Source organism: Cervus canadensis, chromosome 15 (assembly GCF_019320065.1).
Source record: "Cervus canadensis isolate Bull #8, Minnesota chromosome 15, ASM1932006v1, whole genome shotgun sequence".
NCBI classification, from domain to species: Eukaryota; Metazoa; Chordata; class Mammalia; order Artiodactyla; family Cervidae; genus Cervus; species Cervus canadensis.
The window spans coordinates 5,252,245-5,275,895 of NC_057400.1; the positions used below are offsets into that span (position 1 = coordinate 5,252,245).

The 23,651-nt window shown below is 44.9% G+C and overlaps 1 non-coding gene across 1 annotated transcript; it reads left to right on the plus strand.

Annotated features, from left to right (window-relative positions):
* The first annotated feature begins 20,877 nt into the window (after nucleotides 1-20,877).
* On the plus strand, nucleotides 20,878-20,939 carry LOC122454076. The gene has a single exon (XR_006273295.1). It is a non-coding gene; the product is annotated as a U7 small nuclear RNA (small nuclear RNA).
* Nucleotides 20,940-23,651: the final 2,712 nt, after the last annotated feature.

Genomic DNA, 23,651 nt, shown 5'->3' on the forward strand with positions numbered 1-23,651 from the left:
TGGAAGGATCAGGGCAAAGGATCCGTAAGGAGTGGTATGGCTCTGGCTGCGGCCCATTTATAAATGCATACATGGGTTCTAGACCCGAAGGTACTGACCCTGTGCTTGGCTGAGCTGACTGATCAATCAAACAGCTATGAACAATAAAACAAAATACTTTTTTCAAAAGGACTTCCTATTCACTTAATTGACTCAAGAGAAAGCAAAAAGGCAGGATGTCAAGAGCCTGCCCCTCTGAGCTTCCTATCTATGCATCTGTTCAGGACAGTTGCTAAATCATTGTTCTTTCCCCAAATATGTGCACAACACGTAGCTCCAGGAGTTTTTGAGAAATAACTTCACTCAATCTACTTAACATTTAACAAAGACCCGCGCCTAGTCTGTGCTCTATGGGATCCAGAGGTTTCTTCCTCTGCATCTGTCAAGTCTTCTTATTCCTCTGTTTGCCCCCGGGCCCCCTTGTGTGAGAGCCCGTGGGTGATGCCCTGTGATGGCAGCTCAATGGTCACAGGTGACTGGGCCAAGATTGGACAATCGACCAACGCTAAGCCAATCAGAATCTCTCTTCCAGAAATTTGGAATTAATAGATTCTAGCCTCTCAAAAGGGTGTAAAGCAGGCAACTGATAGGAGCCGGAAGCCATGACGCAGCCTGGGAGGCAAGCAGGAAAAGCTGCTCTACGGAGCAGGAGGAGAGAAGGGAGATGGAAAAACAGCTTTTACAATGTGTGACTTCCCTCATCTCAAGGCCAGACTGGCCTTCTTCCTGCCAACTTCCCAATCTTCCCTTCTATATTACTTTATTTTTTTAAGAGATTTTTTTGACTGCACCATGTGGATTTGTGGGCTCTTAGTTCTCAACCAGGAATCGAACTTGTGCCCGTGACTGTAGAAAAGCAGAGTTCTAACCACTGGCCCACCAGGGAGTTATCTTCCCCTGAAATGGAACACTACTCAGTCATAAAAAAGACTGAAATAATGCCATTTGCAGCAACATGGACGGACCTAGAGATCACCATACGAAGTGACGTAAGTCAGACAGAGACAAATATCACAGGATATCACTTACACATGGAATCTATTAATAAAATATTATAGAAGACTTCCCTGGTCGCCCAGTGGTTAAGACTTTGTGCTTCCAACGCAGGGGACACAAGTTCGATGTCCGGTCAGTGAACAAAGATCTCGCAAAACTGCACAGTGTGGCCAGGAAAGCGAAAAAAACAAGCTAAAATATTATACCAATGTACTTATTTACAAAGCAGACTCAGAAACATAGAAAATAAACTTCTGGTCACCAAAGGAGAAAGAGGGAGGGATAAATGAGGAATTCGAGGTCAGCAGATGCAAACAGTCATATAGAGAATGGATAAACAACAAGGTCCTACTGTATAGCGTACGTGCATGCTTGCTGGGTCGCTCAGTCGTGTCTGACTCTGCAACCTCATGGACTGTAGCCTGCCAGGCTTCTCTGTCCATGGAATTTTCCAGACAAGAATATTAGAGTGGGTTGCCACTTCCTACTCTGGGGGATCTTCCTGACCTGGGGTCCGAGCCTGAGTTTCCTGCATTGGCAGGTGGACTCTACCACTGCACCTCCTGGAAAGCCCGACTGAATAGCACAGGAAACTATATTCAATATCCTGTAATAAACTACAATGGAAAAGAGTACATATAGATATATACATATAATTGAATTGAATCCCTTTGTTGTCCATTGTATAGGAACACAATATTGTAAATCAACTATACTTCAATTAACAAAATTAAGATAAATTAAAAAAAAACAAAACAAAAAGAAACGCAACTTCCTCCCTAGACCTGCCCAGTCAGAAACTGGGTGGGGCCCAACCCGATGAGTCTAATAGCCCTCCAGGTGATTCTGATGCCCGCTCCCCACAGTTTGGGAACCACAGATTTTCTAGGTACCAGGGGCTTTCACAGGCATTCTCTGAGCAGCCCCTCAACATAACCTTGTGAATAACTGCTCTGATCCTGGTCCCGCATCCGAGGATGCAGGGCTCCAGGCCATGACCTGGTGGAAGTCACGGGACTAGAGGAGACCCTGGGGGCCTGGCACTCAGGCAGCCTGCCCAGCGCTGTGCTCCCCTCTGCTCCTCCCCCATTCAGCTCTCTGTGGGGTCTCTCTCCCCCTTCCTTCCCTGGAGACTTGGTCTCTTCTGGGTCCAGCTCAGGCCCACAGGACTGGCCTTTCTCTACCACCAAACCCAGGCTCTCCCCTCAGCCTCATCCCTCCCTGTCATTCAAGCCCTTCGGGGGAAGAGATTATCCTACACGTACAGAGACTGACTTCCTCTCCTTTGATGCCTCCCCAGCCTAGAGCTGGGTCCAAGCTCTCCATGGTTTCCTAACAATTGCTTTCTAACTCCAGCTTGCACACAATTTCACAGTTCCCACCATTATACAGACAGCCCACTCACATGGAATTTGTGCCCCAGGAAGCAAGTTTTAGCTACAAAGCATTAGATTTTGGCAGCAATGCAGCTTTCTCAGAAGGAATTCACGCTTAATCAATAATGGGTCATTTATTTTTAAGTGTGAATTGAGAATTAGTAGAAAAACTCCCTGTGTGTTGATAAAACTGATCCCACCAGAACATTCACCATGCTAACCAGAAAGAGCTGAGAGAGGACCAAGGAAGCGCGTGCTGCCTCCCTGGAGCCTGGCCTCGTGGATGGCGGTTCTAAGAACAGGAGGAGAAAGCAAGGGTAGAGGAGGACGCTGAGAATTTGAGCAGGTGGGGAAGAACTGAGGCCCAGGGTCACGGGTGTAAGCAGTCTCCAGCCCCTTTTAAACACGACCACAACCTGCATCTCTAGGCCTGAGGGATTGCTTCCCCAGAAATACAGAGGGCCACTCTGCCCATGAGGCAAGGCAGAGGTAGCAGGAATTTAACAGCTGCCAGAAGCAGCCTTTCAGCTTAGGAAGTGGTGTATAAATGCTCCACTGGCTCTCTCCTTGCCCCTGTGATAGGGCAATTCAGAATATATTTTGCAACATTTCTTGGAATCTCCCTCAAAGATGATGTTCCAGGTGCCCACTGTGTCTGCTGGTTTAACAGTCCACTCTTCACTGACTGTTCCTTCTCTTGCTTACTGAGTGAGTCTCCTAGCAGTATGTTTTCTGAACTTCCCAAATAAACTACTTGAACTTAAAAATAAATAATTAAAAATTAAATACAGCCAACACCACCCAGCAGGGTACCCTTGACAACCTATGCTTCCACTGCTTACAGACTGTCTGCTTTTGGCCATCACCCTTACCCTAGTACACCCAGCTGAAAGAACATGGGTCCCAGCATCTGAACATATGGGGCCAGGGGCTTGGAGGGAAAGCAAAATGACAAGTACCAAGTCTGCAGGGCTTGTCCTTGAGAGAGAATTCCTGGATCCATCTGCTCACAGTGTCTCAGGAGCAGACTCGCAACTGAACCAGAGTCAGGGTCCCCAGGGCGGAGGAGGGGGGAGGTTTGAATCTTGCCCTGCTTCTGCTCTGGGAGGGTTTCTGTACAGAAATGTCAACAGGATCAAAACAAAGCAAACAGGCTGCTCCAACGGGCAGAGGCCCAGCCTCAGATGGACCTGCCCCTGGAGGCCACAGAAGCTCTGGACCAGCTGAATCAAGACAGCAGGGCAGGGCTCTGCTGGTCCCAAAAAGTGCTGGACAAACCTAGTGAAGAGAGACAGTGGTGTCTCAGGTGTGAAGGAAATAGGAGATTTTGTTCTCATCCCCAAAATGCGAACAGAGAATCAGGGAATACAGAAGGAAGCCATCAAATATTCAAAAAGTAGTGGGCCTAGTAGGTGCCTCATCTTGCACTAGATGATTTCCATAGAAGATCTTGTTTAACATTCACCACATCCTGTGGCATAGAAATGATTACTCCCACCTTGAAGATGAGAACGAGGCCCACTGAGATATCTGGGGAAGTTGCATGCTGGCTACTGCCGGGCCAGCTCTTCTCTGAGTAGCTTTGCTCCTTTCAGTCCATTGCCTTGAGCTTGAGGCCACCAGTCTCCTGTTCTGGGTGACTGCCTTTAGAGAGACCTCCCTGGTCCCCATCACTCCAATATACGCCCTTCCTTCTCTCTGCAAGTGTTCACACATCATCTCGGGCCCCTCCGTGAAAGCTCAGCCCCCACCCAGTCCTAACAGCCCGAAGCCTGGTGGCCTCCTGGGCCCTTGCTCCCTTCACTCATCCCCCTCTCTCGCCTGCTCCGTTCCGTCCATCGCCACAGCCCTGCAGCCCAAACGCAGCCTCCAGTGCAGGCCAGTGGCCCCATCTCCTGGAGGGCACAGCTGCTCCTCCAGTAGCTCCTCCATCCCTCAGCCAGAATGAACCTCCCGAGATGCAAGATTGACCTGGACCCTTCCCTTTCACGGCACGGAGGGCTTCCCGTGGCTCTCAGGGTGGCGCAAAGCCCCTGCTGCACACGGGCCTCCCAGGCCCTTCCCCGTCTGGCCCGACTCCCACCCCAGTCTCCGTTCTCGCTGTTGGCCACAGACCCTGAAACTGCGAAGCTCTCTTGTGCCTCAGAGCTCAGCCCATGCACACCCTTCTCCCTCCACCGGCCGCCTCCTCCCCTCCACCCCATCCTGAGCTCACAATTGCTCAAACTGCCTGATTCAGACTCACCTCAGACTAAGTCAGAGGAGCCTCCCTGGGCTCCCGTGGCCCCTTGCTCACCCTATCAAATCACCTGTGGTCCTATATATAAATTGCTCTCTGCTTGTTGGTTTCTGCAGACGAGCCTCATCACTGAGAGTAGGGATCGTGTCTTAGTGATCATCATGTCCAGTCCCCTGAGAGTGCCTGGTAGCCACCGGGTGCAAAGAACTGAGTGAATAAAGGAGTGATTAGTCAAGCCCCCCCCCAACACTCCCTACCCCTCTACACCCCAGCCCCTCTCCAGGGCTGAACCCTCAACGCTGCAAGAAAGATCTGGGGCCTCCTGCTGGTGCCTCCGGCCTAAGCCACCAGGAGCCCCCTTGCAGGGGGACCAGGTTGGGTTTGTTGATTGACCGCAACAAGGGAGAACTCAGCCATGGGGAACGAGGGGTATCTCACCCACAGGTGTTAGAAAGGCCTTCCAGGACTGAGGTTTATGTTCGGTGACTGGGGGGAGGGCTTCGCTCTGGAATGAAAGCTGTCAGGAAGCAGGGCCAATGGTCTGACTGGGTATTTTACTAAATCTTGTCTAAAAATTTAGTATCACATGAGGGGGAAGAAGCAGTCACTTTTATTAGCCAGAGTGTGGAGTGTGTGCCACTCCTGTGGCTTGGACAGCATCCTTGTGTTGAGTGCAGACGTGATGACAGAGGGTTTGGTCTTTGTCTTGACTCATTGTGGTCACAGAGAGGGCTTCTCTGAGGTCAGTGTCATTGTCATGACACTGGTCTTGCTCCTTAGAAGCGCTCCGGGCCAGCTGTGGTCCAGGCCAGCTCCCAGCCGCCGGGCACTGTTGGTCTCTTTCTCCATCTTCAGCCGATCTGTCCCGCCCTTCACTGGCCACACATCACCACCAGGGCCGGAGGCCGAGCCCTGTTCTTGGCTTCACATTCAAGCCCTGTGCTCCAACCCAGAATTCACGCACGTGGCTCTCCCCATGGCCCTAAATCTCCTTTACTCTTTTTGCTCCCCTGAACGCCACCCCAACTTTTGTTTGGGTATGTTCTTTGGTTTCATCGAGTTCCATTCAAGGTAGGTCACGAATGGAGGGGCAGAGGAGATGCAGGTTTTGCAACTGATGGGAGGGGAGAGAAAACTGACCTCATCAGTCCTCTCCCCAGTGGGGTTTACCCCAAACCACCAGAGCTCCATGCTGCAGGGCTCAGCTTCCTCTGATCATGGGTTTTAGCACCCTTTGCTAAGATACACTCTCTTTCTCACACTCACATGTGCTCACTCTCTCTCTCTCTCTCTCTACTTTGGATTGTACCACCTATTGTAGCATCTTATATCAAGAAGACACATTAAGGGAATTAAAAGAATTACCAGAAAGAAATAAACTACGGTGAATAAAGATGAAATCTTCCTCAACTATCTCTGAATCTCCAAATCCTTGAAGTCTGCATTCTCCACATTGTGCATCTTCTCATTTGTACTGTCTCCTGGGTCTCCCCTATGTTATTTGTTTCCCCTGATGAAATCCTAAGCCCCCAAGGAGAGAACTGTGCCCCATTATTCTGACAGCTACCCTCCCAGTCCCAGCCTGGTTTGCTCCCCCACAGTCTTGGCCATACCCGTCTGAAATGTTCACAGTCTTTCCAGAATTGTTCTTCTATGGTCCCCAAGGGGAGTCCAAAGGAATTTAAACAACTGAGCTTCCCCCAGGAATCTCCGGCTGGGAAGGGGCTGCAGGAGCAACCCCCCTCTCATGGAGTGGAGCCTGACCTTTTCTCCCATAGAGGGGCCCAGGGCCAGGCCCTGGCCAAGGAGAAGATGTCAGTTGAGGTCCTCTCTCCACCATCATTAAGAGGATGCTCCGTTGTCTGCAAGCATCTGAGGATGAGTGCATGGTATAAAATTCTCTTTGAGAATTCAGAAAATTTGCTCCGTTCAGAACAATTGGTTCAAAGGAGAAAAACCATGACCTCTTCCTGAAGATGCAGGCTGGTTTTGTGAGTGTGCATTAGGGCAGATGAGGGTGGGAAAGGCAGAGATTCTCTATCAGCTGTCTGATACATGTCGGTGGAGGCTTCAGCCACTGCCTCCATTCCCTCAGCACTTGTTCTCTGTACTTAACTGTGTCCAAAGCAGCACGGTCGTAAACCAAATTTTCCCCAAATTGGTGTTTCTTCCTAACCAGTGCGTGGATTGGGGTTGGGGGCCAGAGACAGAATGACTATGACATCTTCAGGGCAGGACCTTCTTGTTTTGGAGTTAGGCATTCACCCTGGCTGGGCAAACAGACTAAGGTGCTGTCGCATTTGCAGTCTTAGATCTTAACTCTCCAAGGTCAAGGCCAAAAGCACCAGCATGTCATCTGAGCCTAGGAGGCCGTTAAGGCTGCCTGTTCATTCACTTCTATTCTTTGTGTGAAAACACATTAAGAAATAGCCAAGCTTGGAAAAATCACAAATTAGGAGAAATTATTTGCATTATAAAAATATTTAATTTGGGGAGGATTTTCTTAAATAATAAACACTTCTTACACTTTTTAGTTGCATGTTTCCAAGATATTACTTTCTTGTCAAAATAAAAACCAGAAAAGTAGAGAAACTGAAAATTAAATGAACAGATTAAAATGGTAAATATTAAAAAATTTAAATAGTAATAAGCAAAGAGAAAACAGAAGGGAGTATATTTTAAACACGCAAAAGAGGAAAAAATGTCTAAACTTAAAGAAATAGGACTCACAAAGGAAAATAAATGAACACATACATAAGTGAAATACACATGGTTAAATTTTAATGTCTAAAATTAATACAAACTGATAAAGCACAAAGCACAAACCATTTAGAAAGACAAGCTATAGTAAATTGCAAACATATGACCAAATAGCCAACTTCATTGAGAATCAAATAAATGTGAATTAAAACAACAGAAGAAAACTTCTTTGGGACATAAACACTTAGCATAAAATGCCCATTGTTGATGAAGATGTGGTGAGATGAGCAATAAATTGCATTCCTGGCAAAAGCGTGAAGTCTTGGAAAGAAGTGGAGACATGTGTGTGTGTGTGTATACCTTCTGCCTTTTCTTTAGCTTTGGTATGATATGAATCTGTTATGAGTATACATATATATTATGTAACGTACCATAATACATAATATATTAACATGTACTACATATTATATCTATAGACCTGTACTATATTTTGGCATGTGAAATGGCAAACCACTCAGGTACTCTTGCCTGGAGAATCCTATGGACAGAGGGGCCTAGCAGGTTACAGCCCATAGGGTCGCAAAGTGTCAGACACGACTGAGAACATGACTGATACTATACATAATGTGTTAATACCAGACTATATAAAATGTACAGATGTGCATATTAATATATATTATGAAAGATTTACATCCTGCCAAAGCTAAAGAAAGAAGTTCAAATGGAGATAATACCAAAGACAGAGGCTTTTCTCTGCCACACCAATTAAACTGATACTCATATCTTCTACCAAGAGCAGCGTCTGGCTTTTTCTCTTTCTGTGTCCCTCACCAAGCCTGAAGATGCCTTCACACGGGTTCTTTCCCATGACCATCATCTTCATCAGTGACTCTCACATGTGAGCCTGCATCAGTATGTCATGGAAAGTCGATCAAAATGCAGATCACTGGGCCCCACCCCCAGAGTTTCTGCTCTGACAGGTCTGCGGTGGGGCCCTAAAACGTTCACTTCTCAGAAGTCTCAGGCATGCTGCTATTCCCTGGATCACACTTTGAGAAGTACCAACCTGCACACCATGCATCCTTCTGGGCTTCCCACCAGAGCAGCCTCCTTACTCCTCCCCAATTGTTGTTACTGATCCAGGTTTATTTGCTCAACACACAGCCAGCCGAACAGAGACCAGAGGCGACTTCTGAGTTCACATGCCCAGCGGGAGGGACAGTAGCCCTGACCTGGCTTAACCTGCCCGAGCTTGACCTGAACATGGCTGACCCCAAGTTCCTGAAAAGCAACTTGGGCAAACATCTTACAATTCCTACCTCAGAGGTGCTCTTTATAGGGGTTGTGAAGGGGTATTGTAACATACTGTTTAGGCTACTTGGCACTTGGAGGACATACAAGGTTTTATAAAACAATTAAGGCATGCTTGATCAGTGAGGGCAGGTAACAGTTTATTATTTATTAAACAAGTTACAGTTGAATGGATCTAACTAATGTCTGCCCTTGCTTTCACTGGCAGAACAGTGTTATATAGCTGTAATGTTTTTATTTTATTGAAGTATAATTGATTTACAATGTTGTATTAATTACTGCTAAATGGTTGTCTAGGAGGCTTTACAAATAGCTGAGAAAAGAAGAGAAGTGAAAGGCAAAGGAGAAAAGGAAAGATATACCCATTTGAATGCAGAGTTCCAAAGAATAGCAAGGAGAGATAAGAAAGACTTCCTCAGTGATCAATGCAAAGAAATAGAGGAAAACAATAGAATGGGAGAGACTAGAGATCTCTTCAAGAAAATTAGAGATACCAGGGGAACATTTCATGCAAAGATGGGCACAATAAAGGGCAGAAATGGTGTGGATCTAACAGAAACAGAAGATACTAAGAAAAGGTGGCAAGAATACAAAAAAGATCTTCATGACCCAGATAACCACAATGTTGTGCTCACTCACCTAGAGCCAGAATTCCTGGAGTGTGAAGTCAAGTAGGCCTTAGGAAGCATCACTATGAACAAAGCTGGTGGAGGTGATGGAATTCCAGCTGAGCTATTTCAAGTCCTAAAAGATGATGCTGTGAAAGTGCTATACTCAATATGCCAGCAAATCTGAAAAACTCAGTAGTGGCCACAGGACTGGAAAAGGTCAGTTTTTATTCCAAACCCAAAGAAGGGAAATGTCAAAGAATGTTCAAACTACCACACAATTGCACTCATCTTACATGCTAGCAAAGTAATGCTCAAAATTCTCCAAGCAAGGTTTCAATAGTACATGAACTTAGAACTTCCAGATGTCCAAGCTGGATTGAGAAAAGGCAGAGGAACCAGAGATCAAATTGCCAACATCCATTGGATCACAGAAAAAGCAAGAGAGTTCCAGTAAAACATCTACTTCTGCTTTATTGGGCTTCCCAGGTGGCTCAGCTGGTAAAGAATCCGCCTGCAGTGCGGGAAACCTGGGTTCTATCCCTGGGTTGAAAAGATCCCCTGGAGAAGGGAATGGCTACCCACTCCAGTATTCTGGCCTGGAGAATTCCATGGACTGTGCAGTTGCAAAGAGTCGGACACGACTGAGCTATTTTCACTTCTTCTTTATTGACTATACCAAAGCCTTAGACTGTGTGGATCACAACAAACTGTGGAAAATTCTTAAAGAGATGAGAATACCAGACCACCTGACCTGCCTTCTAGAAATCTGTATGCAGGTCAAGAAGCAACAGTTAGAACCAGACATGGAACAACAAACTGGTTCCAAATTGGGAAAGGAGTACATCAAGGCTGTATGCCGTCACCCTGCTTATTTAACTTCTATGCAGGCTGGATGAAGCACAAGCTGGAATCAAGATTGCCAGGAGAAGTATCAATAACTTCAGATATGCAGATGACACTACCCTTATGACAGAAAGCAAAGAAGAACTAAAGAGCCTCTTGATGAAAGTCAAAGAGGAGAATGAAAAAGCTGGCTTAAAATTCAACATTCAAAAAACTAAGATCATGGCATCTGGTCCCATTATTTCATGGCAAATAGATGGGGAAACAATAGGAACACTGACAGACTTTATTTTCTTGAGCTCCAAAATCACTGCAGATGGTGATTGCAGCCATGAAATTAAAAGACGCTTGCTCCTTAGAATAAAAGCTATGACCAACCTAGATAATATATTAAAAAGCAGAGACATTACTTTGCTGACAAAGGTCTGTCTAGTCAAAGCTATGGTTTTTTCAGTAGTTGTGTATGGATGTGAGAGTTGGACCATAAGGAAAGCTGAGCACCAAAGAATTGATGCTTTTGAACTGTGGTGTTGGAGAGCACCCTTTAGAGTCCCTTGGACTGCAAGGAGATCAAACCAGTCCATCCTAAAGAAAATCAGTTCTGAATATTCATTGGAAGGACAGATGCTGAAGCTGACTCACCAGAACTTCGACCACCTGATGTGAAGAACTGACTCATTAGAAAAAACCCTAATGCTGGGAAAGATTGAAGGCAGCAGGAGAAGGGGATGACAGACGAGGTGGCTGGATGGCATCACTGACTCCATGGACATGAATATGAGCAGGCTCCGGGAGTTGGTGATGGACAGGGAGGCCTAGCGTGCTGCAGTCCATGGGGTCTTAGAGAGTCAGACACGACTAAGTGCCTGAACTGAACTGAACTGATACAGCAAAATGATTGTTATACATATATACACATTCTTTTTCATATTCTTTTCCATTATGGTTTACCACAGGACATTGAATATAGTTCCCTCTGATATACAGTAGGTTCTTGTTGTTTATACAGTCTCTACAAAATATAACTGTTTGCATCAGATATAGCTCTAAATCAGTCAACAAGCCACACCACCTCAGCAGGGACACTGAAGGACTTACACCTGACCCCAGGACTTAATATCACCACTGGTGCTCAGATGGAACCCACCTCATACCTCACAGCACACTCTCCTTCTCTTTAAGGGCAGCAAACCTCAGTCCCTGCGGTAAAGGAACCAATTGCTCTAGATCACTGGATGCCTCAATCGTCCTTCATTCCCTTCTCCTCCCTCTCCCAAGCTCATCACCAGGCAGCTCTCCTTGGAGGGGATTCCAGAGAGCTAAGAAATGTGTTTCCATCTTGCCTTAGCCAACTTCCAGCTATAGGACCCAGGACAAGCTCCTCCACCAGCTTGAATTTCAGGATCTCTATTGGCTAATGGATATCAGTGCAGTGATTAAACTGAAAATGAACACAAAAATTCCTACTGGAGCAGTCAGTAAATGCTGCTCATTACTCACTGCCCAGTCTTACTTGCAACCGTCCGTTCTTCCAGTCAGTAAACCAATCTACCCCATTTGGTCTCTGTTGCTTATGTGCCTTTGCTTTTTCCATGCTGCCAAATGTGTTTGTTTGTCCATGGCTTTATTGAGGTCATATCTGTTTATTGTTTTAAGTCATTCATCCTGAAGTATAAAAAGAGAAAGCCCATCCCTCGTCTCCCCCAGTCCTCAGAGGTAACTGCTGCTAACAGCGTGGTGTCCATCCTTTCCAATCTTTATCCATAAACATATAAACATATAAATACATATATGTGTTCTATATATTTTTTTTCTCCAAAAATAAAGTAGTGCTGGGGCTTTTCCAGTGGTCCAGTGCTTAAGATTCTGCCTTGCAAGGCAGGGGACATGGATTTGACTCCTGGTTAAGCGTTTAAGATCCCACATGCCACGGGGCAGCTAAGCCCTCGAACCACAATCAGAGAAGCCTGCAAGCCACAGCTAAGACCCAACACAGCCAAGTAAATAAATAATTCTTTAAAAAATATGTGTTGCCACATCTTTCTGCAACTTTTTCATTTTCTGTTTTTATACTGAAGATTGTATTTCAGAGACTTCTGGTATCCACTTCAACATGTAAAGAGCTTGGAAGTTGCCACTCCCATCCTTACAAAATGAAGAAAGTTAACAAACTGAAAACCAATGACTTTTCTTAGACCTCTCAGAGAATTAAGGTCATAGGGCAAATCACCACTCCTAAATCTGTAGAGACAGGCGAACCCAGACCATCTCGGCTGAGATCACCTTCCCTTGAGCAGAGGCTGCTGCAGTCTTCAAGTGCTAGGAGAACTTTCGTGGCAACTTTGATGAATGGCTGAAGGTGGAGTGTGAGTGAGGTTAGAAGTGAGGGACTCCTGGGGCCATAGTTTTAGGAGAACCCCACAGTCATGTGGATTTTACCTCCAGGAACCCCACCAGGTTCTCACAGGAAAGAGCTGAGAAAGATCCCCTCTATCTCTGACAAGGGAAGAACCTCAGAGGCCATGGATAAATGAATGGGTAAAGAAGATGCAGTGTTCACCCATGGAGGATTCGAGTCAATGTACGGCAAAACCAAGACAATACTGTAAAGTAAAATAAATAAGTAAAAACAAGAAGATGCAGTGTATATACACAATAGAATATTATTCAGCTATTTAAAAAAAGAATAAAATCTTTCCATTTGCAACAACATGGATAGATCTTGGGTTTCCCTTGTAGCTCAGTTGGTAAAGAACCTGCCTCCATGCAGGAGACCTGAATTCGATCCCTGGATCAGGAAGATCCCCTGGAGAAGGAAATGGCAACCCACTCCAGTATTCTTGCCTGGAGAATCCCACGGACAGAGGACCTGGCAGACCACAGTCCATGCAGTCGTAAGAGTTGGACATGACTTAATGACTAAACCACCACCATGCTAAATGAAGTCAGACAGAGAAAGACAAATACCATGTGACTTTATTTATATGTGGAATCTGAAAAACAAAACAGAAACAGACATAGAGACAGAAAAATCTGGTGGTTGCCAGTAGGAGGAGGGGAGAGAAGGAGAGAAATTGGTGAGGGAGATTAAGAAGTACGAACTTCCAGTTTCAAACTAAATGAGTCACAGGTATGAAACGTATAGTGTGGGGAATATAATCAATAATGATGTAATATCTTTGTATAGTGACAGGTGGTAACTAGACTTATAATGGTGATTGTTTCAAAATATATACAAATAAAAATCACTATGCTGTATTTCTGAAACGAATACTGTAAGTCAAAATACTTAAATAAAAAATATATATATTATATAAAAGATAAGAATGGAAAGGAAAGCAAGAAGAGCCCATCAGAGATACAACAGTAGCTCTCAAATTTTCAGATACAGAACCAGAGGATTGCCAAGGAACTTATTAAAATTTGGATTTTTGGATCTAATGCCCAGAGACATTGTCAATGGTTCTGGAGTGAGGCCCAGCAATCTGCTTGCAGAGCATCTTCCAGATGATTTTGCACAGAGGTCTCTGTGCCACACTTCAAGACTATACCCTAGAGAAGGCAGAATGGCTTTATCACATGGAGAGGGTGACCAGTGGGTCAGGAAGGAATATTTCATCTCAAAGGGTCTCATCCCTGGCTGCATATTGGAATCCTCTGGGAAGCTTTTTAAAAACACTAATGCCTAAAAATCCTCATGGGCCAGAATCTCTGGGCAACTGTAGATTTTGAAAGCTCCCCTGGGGATTTTGATGTACGGCCAGGTTGAATATTGCTATGACTGAACAGAAAAGGCTGGCACCTTTCAAATGGCATCACAGAGGTGACCGCCAGTTTGGCCCATGCCTGGCTGCCTGCTCAGGCTGTCCATCACAAACCTTGGTGACCGGGCAGAAAACAATTTGGCTGAAAGCATGCTAGCCAGAATGCACATTTTAAATCCTTCAAACAGTGGACAAAGCTGAAAGCATGGCCAGTGCAGCAGAGCAGACATAATTGGCTTTAAATGAATTCAGAACTTTAAGACAAGGAACTCCAAAACCCTGAAAAATTCCTGATAATTTTCTTTTGCAATTTCCTTTGCTCATTTAGTGTTGTTGTTGTTGATTTCCTTTTACAAAAGCAATCCATTCCTATTAAAGAAATGGGAAAATACACACAAGCAAAAAGGAAAAGATAAAGAATATCTGTAATCCTCACAAACAAAGACAATAAATAAACACCTTAGAGAGTATCTTTTTAGACCCTTTCTCATGCAGATGTGCGCATCCATTTTTGTCTAATAGATCTTTCCAACTAATCCCCTTAGGCATTTACAGCCATCCAAATCCATCCGAAGTGTCCCTTTTATAAAAACCATAGAAGGAGGACTAAATGGCTAAGAATTAACTTTACAAAAGATAAATGTAAGAAAAAAATGAAATTCTGAAAGACTATCCAAAAATCCTCACGGATGCACACATTTTTGCAAAACCACTCCAATTACGTTCAAGTATTACCAAAAATGCCCCCCTTCAAATGACATGGATTTTTAATGAATCCATCCCTGTGAGGGGCAACCTGACCAATTTAGTCGAATGAGAGTTTTCAGTCTGGTGGGTACCCTGTGCTCATTCCTGCCTCTCAAGACTCACGCCACCCTCCTCTCCGCCACTGAATCCCCTCCATCCTCTTCAGTTTATTCCAGTCCTTCCCACCATTCAAGGCCAGTGTCGTCTTTCTGCTTTTTGGATTTTTTTTTTTATGGAAGTATAGTTGATTTACAATATCATGTTAGTTTCAAATATCCAGCAATGTGATTCACCTATACATATACACATACCTATTCTTTTTAAGATTCTTTTCTTTAATAATTCTTTAAGTTATCATAGAATATTGAGTGTAGTTCCCTGTGCTATATATTAATAGTAGGTCCTAGGTGGTTATTTTAGATATAGTGTGTGTATACGTTACACCCAACCATCCAGACCTAAACTCAGTCCCTGTCTCCAAACCAGGCCTCCAGGCCCCCCAGCCAGCCCTGCGGTATTGTCTCTGAGTCCCTCAACATGAACTCCACCTGTGCCTGGGGCTCTTAACCAATCCCCTTTCTAAGCACCTCAGAGTCCTCCCATGCACTAGTCCCAAGTCCCCACCGAGGTCATCATCCCACCTCCACTGAATCCAGCTTAGCCTCTTCTGCCCATCTCACAGCACGGAGCATGGTGCTGAGCACACAATAAACAGTCGATAAATACTGAATGAAGTACAGGAGATTTATCGGGAGAATTCTTTTAAGACGCTCTATTCATCAGTAAAACTCAGTGGCACACTGCCACCAATGGGAGGGCCCAGCGGACGCCTGGACGCTGTTGTAAAGATCAAGTGTTGAGTGGGGACAGAGGAGCTCTGCTCTCTGAAAGGCAGGCCGCTGGTGGAAATGCAGGGTGACCACCTAAGGCGGAGGACAAAGCCACCTCTTTGTCAGAGGGCCCCCGGGTTGAGCCCTCGACAAAGGCTTTCCCAACACGGTTCTCTAAGCTGCTCAGGGTCAGACAGGGCTGGAGGGGACCAAGATGAGCTGGCACTGTCCTGGGGAGGCCATAGAGGCCGTATTGATGAAGACAGGAACCCACAAGGGGTGAGGCAACCAATTCCTGCCAGCAAGGAGGAGCAGCCTGTGATTCACCTGACGGCAGCCTTAAGTGGCCGTGTGGTCCTGGGGCCCTGATAGGGGAGGACAGGAAAATCGGTCCAGGAGAGCACCGCTGGAACTTTAACAGATATTTTTATTCCATGACAAGATCAGGATGATCCTGTGGCTCGGAACAAGAGGGAAGCAACTATTATATAGAGACTGGATAACCAACAAGGCCCTGCTGTATTGCACAGGGAACAACATTCAACATCCCATGATAAACCATAATGGAGAAGGATATGAAAAGAACACATATATATGTATAGCTGAATCACTCTGCTGTGCCCCTGAAACTAACACAACACTATAAGCCAATAATGCTCCAATAAGAAATAAATTTTTAAAAAAGAGTAAGGTAGCAATCCAGCTTCATATTTTTCTTAAAAAAAACAAAGTAAGTGCTCTAAAAATTCAAGCTTCCTGTGAGGGAAGAGAAGGGAATGCTGGTTTATCAACATCAAGGAGCATCCCCAGAGATCAGGAGGCAAATGTCCCCAGGGGATGACATCAAAATAATTTCATCAGGAAGACTGAAACCCAGGATGATCCAGGAACTGCCAAAATAAATTAGGGCAGTAAAGTTGGCTTTTTAAAGAAAGAGATAAAACTTGTTTTCACAGGAATTCTTTCCAGGGATTGCACCATACTTGTTCAGATGAAATTTCTTAATAAGTCACTTGGGATAGAAGCTGTGGACTGTAGCAAATTTGCCGAAAGCCATTTCGGAGAAAGTTAATTCTCCAAAACACATGTGGTTGAATGTTTAATTCACTGAATGACCACTTTGACAAACACTGTCAGACCAACACGGTAAGATGGGTCCTTATCAGTTTGCTACACGGCTTCCCCACACACCCTGTGAAGGCAAGTACACTGTGGCTTTTCCATAGTTTGGTTGCAGGACCTCTCAGGATGAGACTAATTTGTGTCCTCTGGTTTCAGCGATTGTGCAGCACCTCCTCCTGAGTCCAGGGGGCTGGATTTCTGTCTTCCAGTTTATTTTCATTCACTCCACTGCCTTCTCCATATCACTTAAATCAGGGAGCAGCTACAGCAAGTGAATATTTTAAGCACGGTTCACATGCTTGGCAGCACTGCTTATCACTCCAGACATGAAAGGATGCCCCTGCTTTTTTACCATTTTATGCTGGTTCAGGGCTTCTCTATTTCATGAACTGTGATTTCAGCCTGCCCACAGAAGTGAGGATGCTGTGTAAGTGTAGACAGAGTCTGTATAGGCTGATTTAGACATACGCAGAACCAGAAGGGACAGTGCCCTGCCCCCAAGGGCCAGCCACCCTGTTCCCGTTTGACCTACTAGCCACTAGACTTGAGATCAGCTCAGTATCGCTTGTATGTGGATCTAAAATACAACACAAATGAACTTATCTATGAAACAGACTCACAGACATAGAAAACAGGCCTGTGATTGCCAAGGGGGAGCAGGAAGGGGGGAGGGATGGACTGGGAGTGTGGGATTAGCAGGTGTGAACTATTATATATAGACTGGATAAACAACAAGTTCTCCTGGAGAGTACAGTGATACCCCGTGACAACCCATAATGGAAAAGCACATGAAAAAGGATAAATATGTGAAACTGAATTACTTTGCTATACAACAGAAATTAACACAACTTTGTAAATCAACTACACTTCAATAAAATTATTTTTTAAAAAAGGTCAGCTCTGGGACATGAAACATACAACACTTCACACCCATATACCTGCACCAATACCATGCAGAAACCCTGCATGCTCCTTTATAATTCTGAACTTGGATTATCCAGAAACTCATTTTTAGAGAATTAGCACATATCTAAAAAGAGACCTCCCAAGTTGGCCAGAAGTATCTGCGTGTAACCATGCAAGAAGGAAGTAGGCAGAGCAGGTAATGTGTGGGGAGGCCGCAACAGTCCTTGCCTGCTCCCAAACTGTGAGTGTGTGTCTGTGTGTGTGTGTGTCTGTGTGTGTGTGTGAGCCACTCTGTCATGTCTGACTCTTTGTGACCCCATGAACTATATAACTTGCCAGGCTCCTCTGTCCATGGAATTCTCCAGGCGAGAGTACTGGAGTGGGCTGCCATTCCCTTTTTCAAGGGATCTTCCTGACCCAGGGATCGAACCCAGGTCTCCCACATTACAGGCAGATTCTTTTTTTTTTTTTTTTTTAATTGGAGGCTAGTTACTTTACAATATTGTAGTGGTTTTTGCCATACATTGACATGAATCAGTACAGGCAGATTCTTTATTGTCTGAGCCACGAGGGAAGACCCAAACTGTAGGTAAAAATCTGCAAAAAGTCATGAATGTGGCTTTCTCCAGAAGAAACGGAGTTCTACATCCAGGGAGTTGGGGTCCAGATAGAAGGGTGTCCTGTAGATGCAGGGTTGCTAAGACAGACAGAAGTCACAGGACCCTGCTGATGTCCCAGAGAGAGCTCTGGATCATCATGGATCAAAGAAGGTGGATTCAGTTAGGTTCAGCCACATCTCTAAGAGGCGGGGACCCAGGTAACAACTAGGCTCCATGACCCAAGAGGAAACGAGGTTGGCCCACTTGCCTATGTTTAGAGCAAAAAGATGGACGGTGAAAGGGAAGTCCCAGTGCGTAGTGATGTTATTAGATTTATATGGTGAAAAGAGGCAGAATTCTACACACTTAGCCTTGCTTTCATTTTCCCTCCCTGGGAAAATGGTCTTCAACTTTGAAACTTGATTATACTGAAAATCAAGGGCAAGGTGGGAGACAGGCAGAGTATTCCCCCCTAAAGATGCTCACATCCCAATCTCCAGCATCTATGAATGTTACCTTTCAGCAAAAGAGACTTTGCAAATACACCTGTGGTTGGGGAGATTAATCTGGATCACCTGGTGGGAGCAATATAATCACATTTGTCCTTAAAAATGGAGAGCATTCCCCAGCTGTTGTCAGAGAGATAAGAAAGAAGAAGAAGAGATTCAAAGTGTCAAAAGAACTTGACCACCATTCCTGGTTTTGAAGATGGAGGGAAAAGACACTGACCCCAGGAATTTAGGAATGTCAGAAGCTAGGACCTTCCCTCAACTGTCAGCCAACAAAGAAACAGAGATCTCGGTTCTACAACCAAGGGAACTAAATTCTGCCAACAGCACAAAAGAACAAGGAAACAGGCCCTCCCCAGGGCCACCAGAAAGGAAGGCAGTCCTGCAGACTCTTGATTTTAGATCTATATCAGACTTCTTTTTTTTTTTAACTTCATCTGTATTGTTTCATTATAGAGTCTGAATATAAAGAATGTTATACGGTATTTCTCTTTATCTCTATGTCAGACTTCTGACTCACAGGTCTTGAGATAATATATGCGTGCTAAGTCGTTTCAGTCGTGTTCAACTCTTTGCAACCCCATGGACTGTAGCCTGCCAGGTTCCTCTCTCCATTGACTTCTCAGCAAGAACACTGGAGTGAATCACCATGTCCTCTTTCCAAGAATCTTAATACATCTGTGTTGACTGACACCACTATATTTGTGGTGATTTTTCACAGCAGCTGTAGAAAACTAATACAGTGAGTTAACAAATAAAAAAGAAAGTAAGCAACACCCTTCAATGAGTGCAGATCCCTGGACCCAGATTAATTATGTCCCAAAGAGGAACAATATTCTGCATGGCCAAGTTAAGAAACCCTGCTCATTCTATCCAGTTCTTAGAACCTCGAAAGACTCATCAGCATATTAAAGGCTCTGGAAAATCCTACCCAAAAAAAAAAAAAAAAATTCACCTTCTTTAGTCCACCTTTTCCAAACCTCGAAACCCCGTTTTGCTATAATAGCCGCTGACACCTGGAGACACAGTTCCTGTGGGCTGCTCCTGATGGATCATTTCACTGTGAGGAACCCTTCAGGGACCCCCCGCCCAGGCCCTTCCTAATGAGCTACTTGCCTCTTAGCAGGGCACTCAGAGCCTCCAAGTTCATGTCTGCCAACTCTCCAGCCTTGTTTACCAGCAAACTCCCCAGACAGTCTCTGATAATTGACTTATTCTGTGTTGTCTTCTTGTAATCATGGTGCTTTCTAACCCGTTCAGAGCAAAATCCTACCCCTCTCAGGTTTTATCTTTCTTTTAACTCCAGTCATACTGGAGAGTTTCCCTAGGGCTTCATTTTCTCTCACTTTCATTTCTTCCCATGTTTTATCTCCTTTGCCTGAAACACAAATTCTCAACTTTCTTTGCCTTGAAGTGTCTTCCATCCCTTGCAATTCTGTTCCAATGCCACTTCCTCCAGGCAGTCCTCCTGACTCTTCCTCACATGATTCCATCTAAGGATCCCTCCATTCTGATCTCCAGCTTACATCTGTTGTCACAATTGGCCCTCTAAGTGGTAATTTTCAATTTACTTCTCTCCCCTCCTCTCTAGACCATGAGCTCCCAGGAAGCAGAAGTCTACACTCCCTCCCAGGAAAGCAGGAGGCCAATGGTTGTGACTGGCCTGGGCAGAAGCGTGAACAAGACAATAACCTAGATGTTCATCGATAGATGATGGATAAAGATGATGGGGTACATGTATACAGTAGAATATTATTCAGCCTTTAAAAAGAAGGAGATGCTACCATTTGCAACAGCATGGATAAACCAGGAGAACTTTGTGATGGGTGAAATAATCCAGCCACAGAAAAACAAATACTGTCTTAACTCACTTCTAAAATAGTCATACTCAAAGAAGCAGAGAATTGAAAATGGTGATTGCCAGAAGCTGGAGGGGAAAAGGGAGATTTTGGTCACAGGGTACAAACTTTCAGTTATGTAAGATGAATCAGTTCTGGAGACCTAATTTTCAGCAATGTGACTATCATTAATAACCTGTGAGGGAGAAGAATTTGAAAAGGAACATAGATACATGCATTCATATGTGTGTGTGTGTGTGTGTGTGTGTGTGTGTGTAACCGAATCACTTTGCTATATACCTGAAACTAACACAATATCATAAATCAAATATACTTCCATTTTTTTAAGTTTTTGACTAGGGGAAGAAGAACAGTACTGTGCCATACACTTGAAATTTGCTAAGAGAGTTGATCTTATATGTTCTCATCACCAAAAAAAGGAAAACAAAGTGTCACAGCTCTTTTAGAATTTGTCTAGCAGGTTTTCCGGTTCGCACCGGAAAGCCCAAAAAAGAAAAAAGAAAAAGACAACGATGTGAAGAGATGGCTTTGTGAATTACTTTGATTGTGGTGATTATTTCACAGTGTAGACAGGTATCAAAACAGTGAGTTGCACCTTCAATATATAAAATTTTTATTCATCAATTATACCTCAATAAGGCTGAAATGAAAAAAGAAAAGAAAAACACCAGAAGGTGTCTCTGTGAAGGTGACTTGAGTTGCAACCAGGACGACAAGGATGACCTGGGTATGGAGATTTTCAGGCAGAGGCAACAGGAGGGACAAAGGCCCTGGGGCTGGAACCAGTTTAGGGTGTATGTGCCATGTTGGTGCAAAAGAAAGCCAATGCAGCAGAGCTTAGCAAGTGGGGAAGACAGACAGAGACCAAGGCAAAGGAGAAAAGGACCCCCGGCCACAAGTTAATAGTGTGTGTTCTTTTTTTGTTGTTTTCATTTACTTTTATTGGTTGGAGGCTAATTACTTTACATTATTGTAGTGGTTTTTGCCATACAGTGACATGAATCAGCCATGGATTTATATGTGTCCCCCATCCCGATCCCCCCTCCCGCCTCCTTCCCCATCCCATCCCTCTGGGTCTTCCCAGTGCACCAGCCCAGAGCACTTGTCTCATGCATCCAACCTGGGCTGGTGATCTGTTTCACCCTTGATAGTATACTTGTTTCAGTGCTGTTCTCTCAGAACATCCCACCCTCGCCTTCTCCCACAGAATCCAAAAGTCTGTTCTGTACATCTGTGTCTCTTTTTCTGTTTTGCATATAGGGTTATCGTTACCATCTTTTTAAATTCCATATATATGCATTAGTATACTGTATCGGTGTTTATCTTTCTGGCTTACTTCACTCTGTATAATGGGCTCCAGTTTCATCCATTTCATTAGAACTGATTCAAATGAATTCTTTTTAATGGCTGAGTAATATTCCATGGTGTATATGTACCACAGCTTCTGTATCCATTCGTCTGCTGATGGGCATCTAGGTTGCTTCCACGTCCTGGCTATTATAAACAGTGCTGCGATGAACATTGGGGTGCACATGTCTCTTTCAGATCTGATTTCCTCGGTGAGTATGCCCAGCAGTGGGATTGCTGGGTCATATGGCAGTTCTGTTTCCAGTTTTTTAAGAAATATCCACACTGTTCTCCATAGTGGCTGTACTAGTTTGCATTTCCACCAACAGTGTAAGAGGGTTCCCTTTTCTCCACACCCTGTCCAGCATTTATTGCTTGTAGACTTTTGGATAGCAGCCATCCTGACTGGCGTGTAATGGTAGTTTATGTTCTTTACCCAGAAGGAAGAAGGAAAAAACGGTCGACAGGAAATAGGCTCTCCTCCCGTCCTTCAAAACCCCTCCCCATTGCCACCCCTGAGCTGCTGGTGTTTAGCTGTCATCAGGAAGCTTGCTCTGTTCTGTTCCGGGGCCCGCATCCGCCTCGGATTTTCACTCCGGAGACAGCCCGCCTCCGCTGTGATTTAGCAGAGCGGAAGATTAATTGCTGAGTGGAAAAAGAATCTGTGTTTCCACAGGTGCACTGGGTCTTACCTCATCCTGTCCTTCCTCACAGGGAGCCTTGCTCATCCACGCAGTCCAGCGAGAACATCCTGGGAGCTGTGATAAATGAGGCCATTCTTGGCGGAGACACTGTGCTTCCTAATCGGTTAAGAGTGAAATTTCAAGATGTTATTCGTGTGGCTGGTGGGCAGTTCTGCCCCATTTCATCACATTATCTCGAGGGCAGAGAGGCCAAGAGAGTTTGGGGTTTTTTTCTTTGGTGGTTTTTTTTTTTCAATTGCAACTCCGACAGAGGGTAATGGAATGGAATTAACCGCATGTCTATGGCTGGAAAGGAAAGGGCAGGCTACCCTCTGAGCTTCCCTGACCCTTTGCCCTGGGGAGATGGAGCTTTCTGGCAAGTTCCTACAGGAAAAACCCATGGTCAGCCTCAGATCAAGCCATCCAAAGGACGCCCCCAGAGCAATATGATGTCCCAGTTTTCCCCATGGAGACTGGATAATGGGAAAGGCATTGATTAGGAAGCACACTTTGCATCCTGAAGACTATCGTCATCATTCTTCACGGTCGAAGCCAACACTCTGACAAAAGAGAAAATCAATTGTGGGTGCAGTTTAGGAGCTGGTGAATTGTTCACCAAGCAGTCAGTGGCCCATCTGATGTCAAGGGTTTCTGTTAGTGTTAGAGGTTGTGAACTAAGCTGCAATTTGATGTTCTAGAAACCCTTTCATTTAGGTTTGGTTTTAAGCCACCCAGGATTGACCTGGCAATGCTTCTTTCAACTCAGAGCTTTTCTACTTAAGATTAAAACTCACTTTCACGGACTTCCCTGATGGTCCAGTGGTTAAGACTCTGCAGTCGCGCTGCAGCAGGGCACAGGTTCGATTCCTGGTCAGGGAACTAAGACCCCACGTGTCTTGTGGCACAGCCTGCATATATACATACATGGCTTCCCTGGTGGTTCAATGGTAATGAATCTGCCTGCCAATGGGAGACACGGGTTTGATCCCTGGGTCAGGAAGTTCCCCTGGAGAAGGAAACGGCAACCAACTCCAGCATTCTTGCCTCGGAAATCCCATGGAGAGTGAAGGCTGGCAGGCTATAGTCCATGGGGTCACAAAAGAGTGGGACATGACTTAGCAACCTCCACATTTCCACATACATCAAATAATTGTCCCACATGCTATAAAG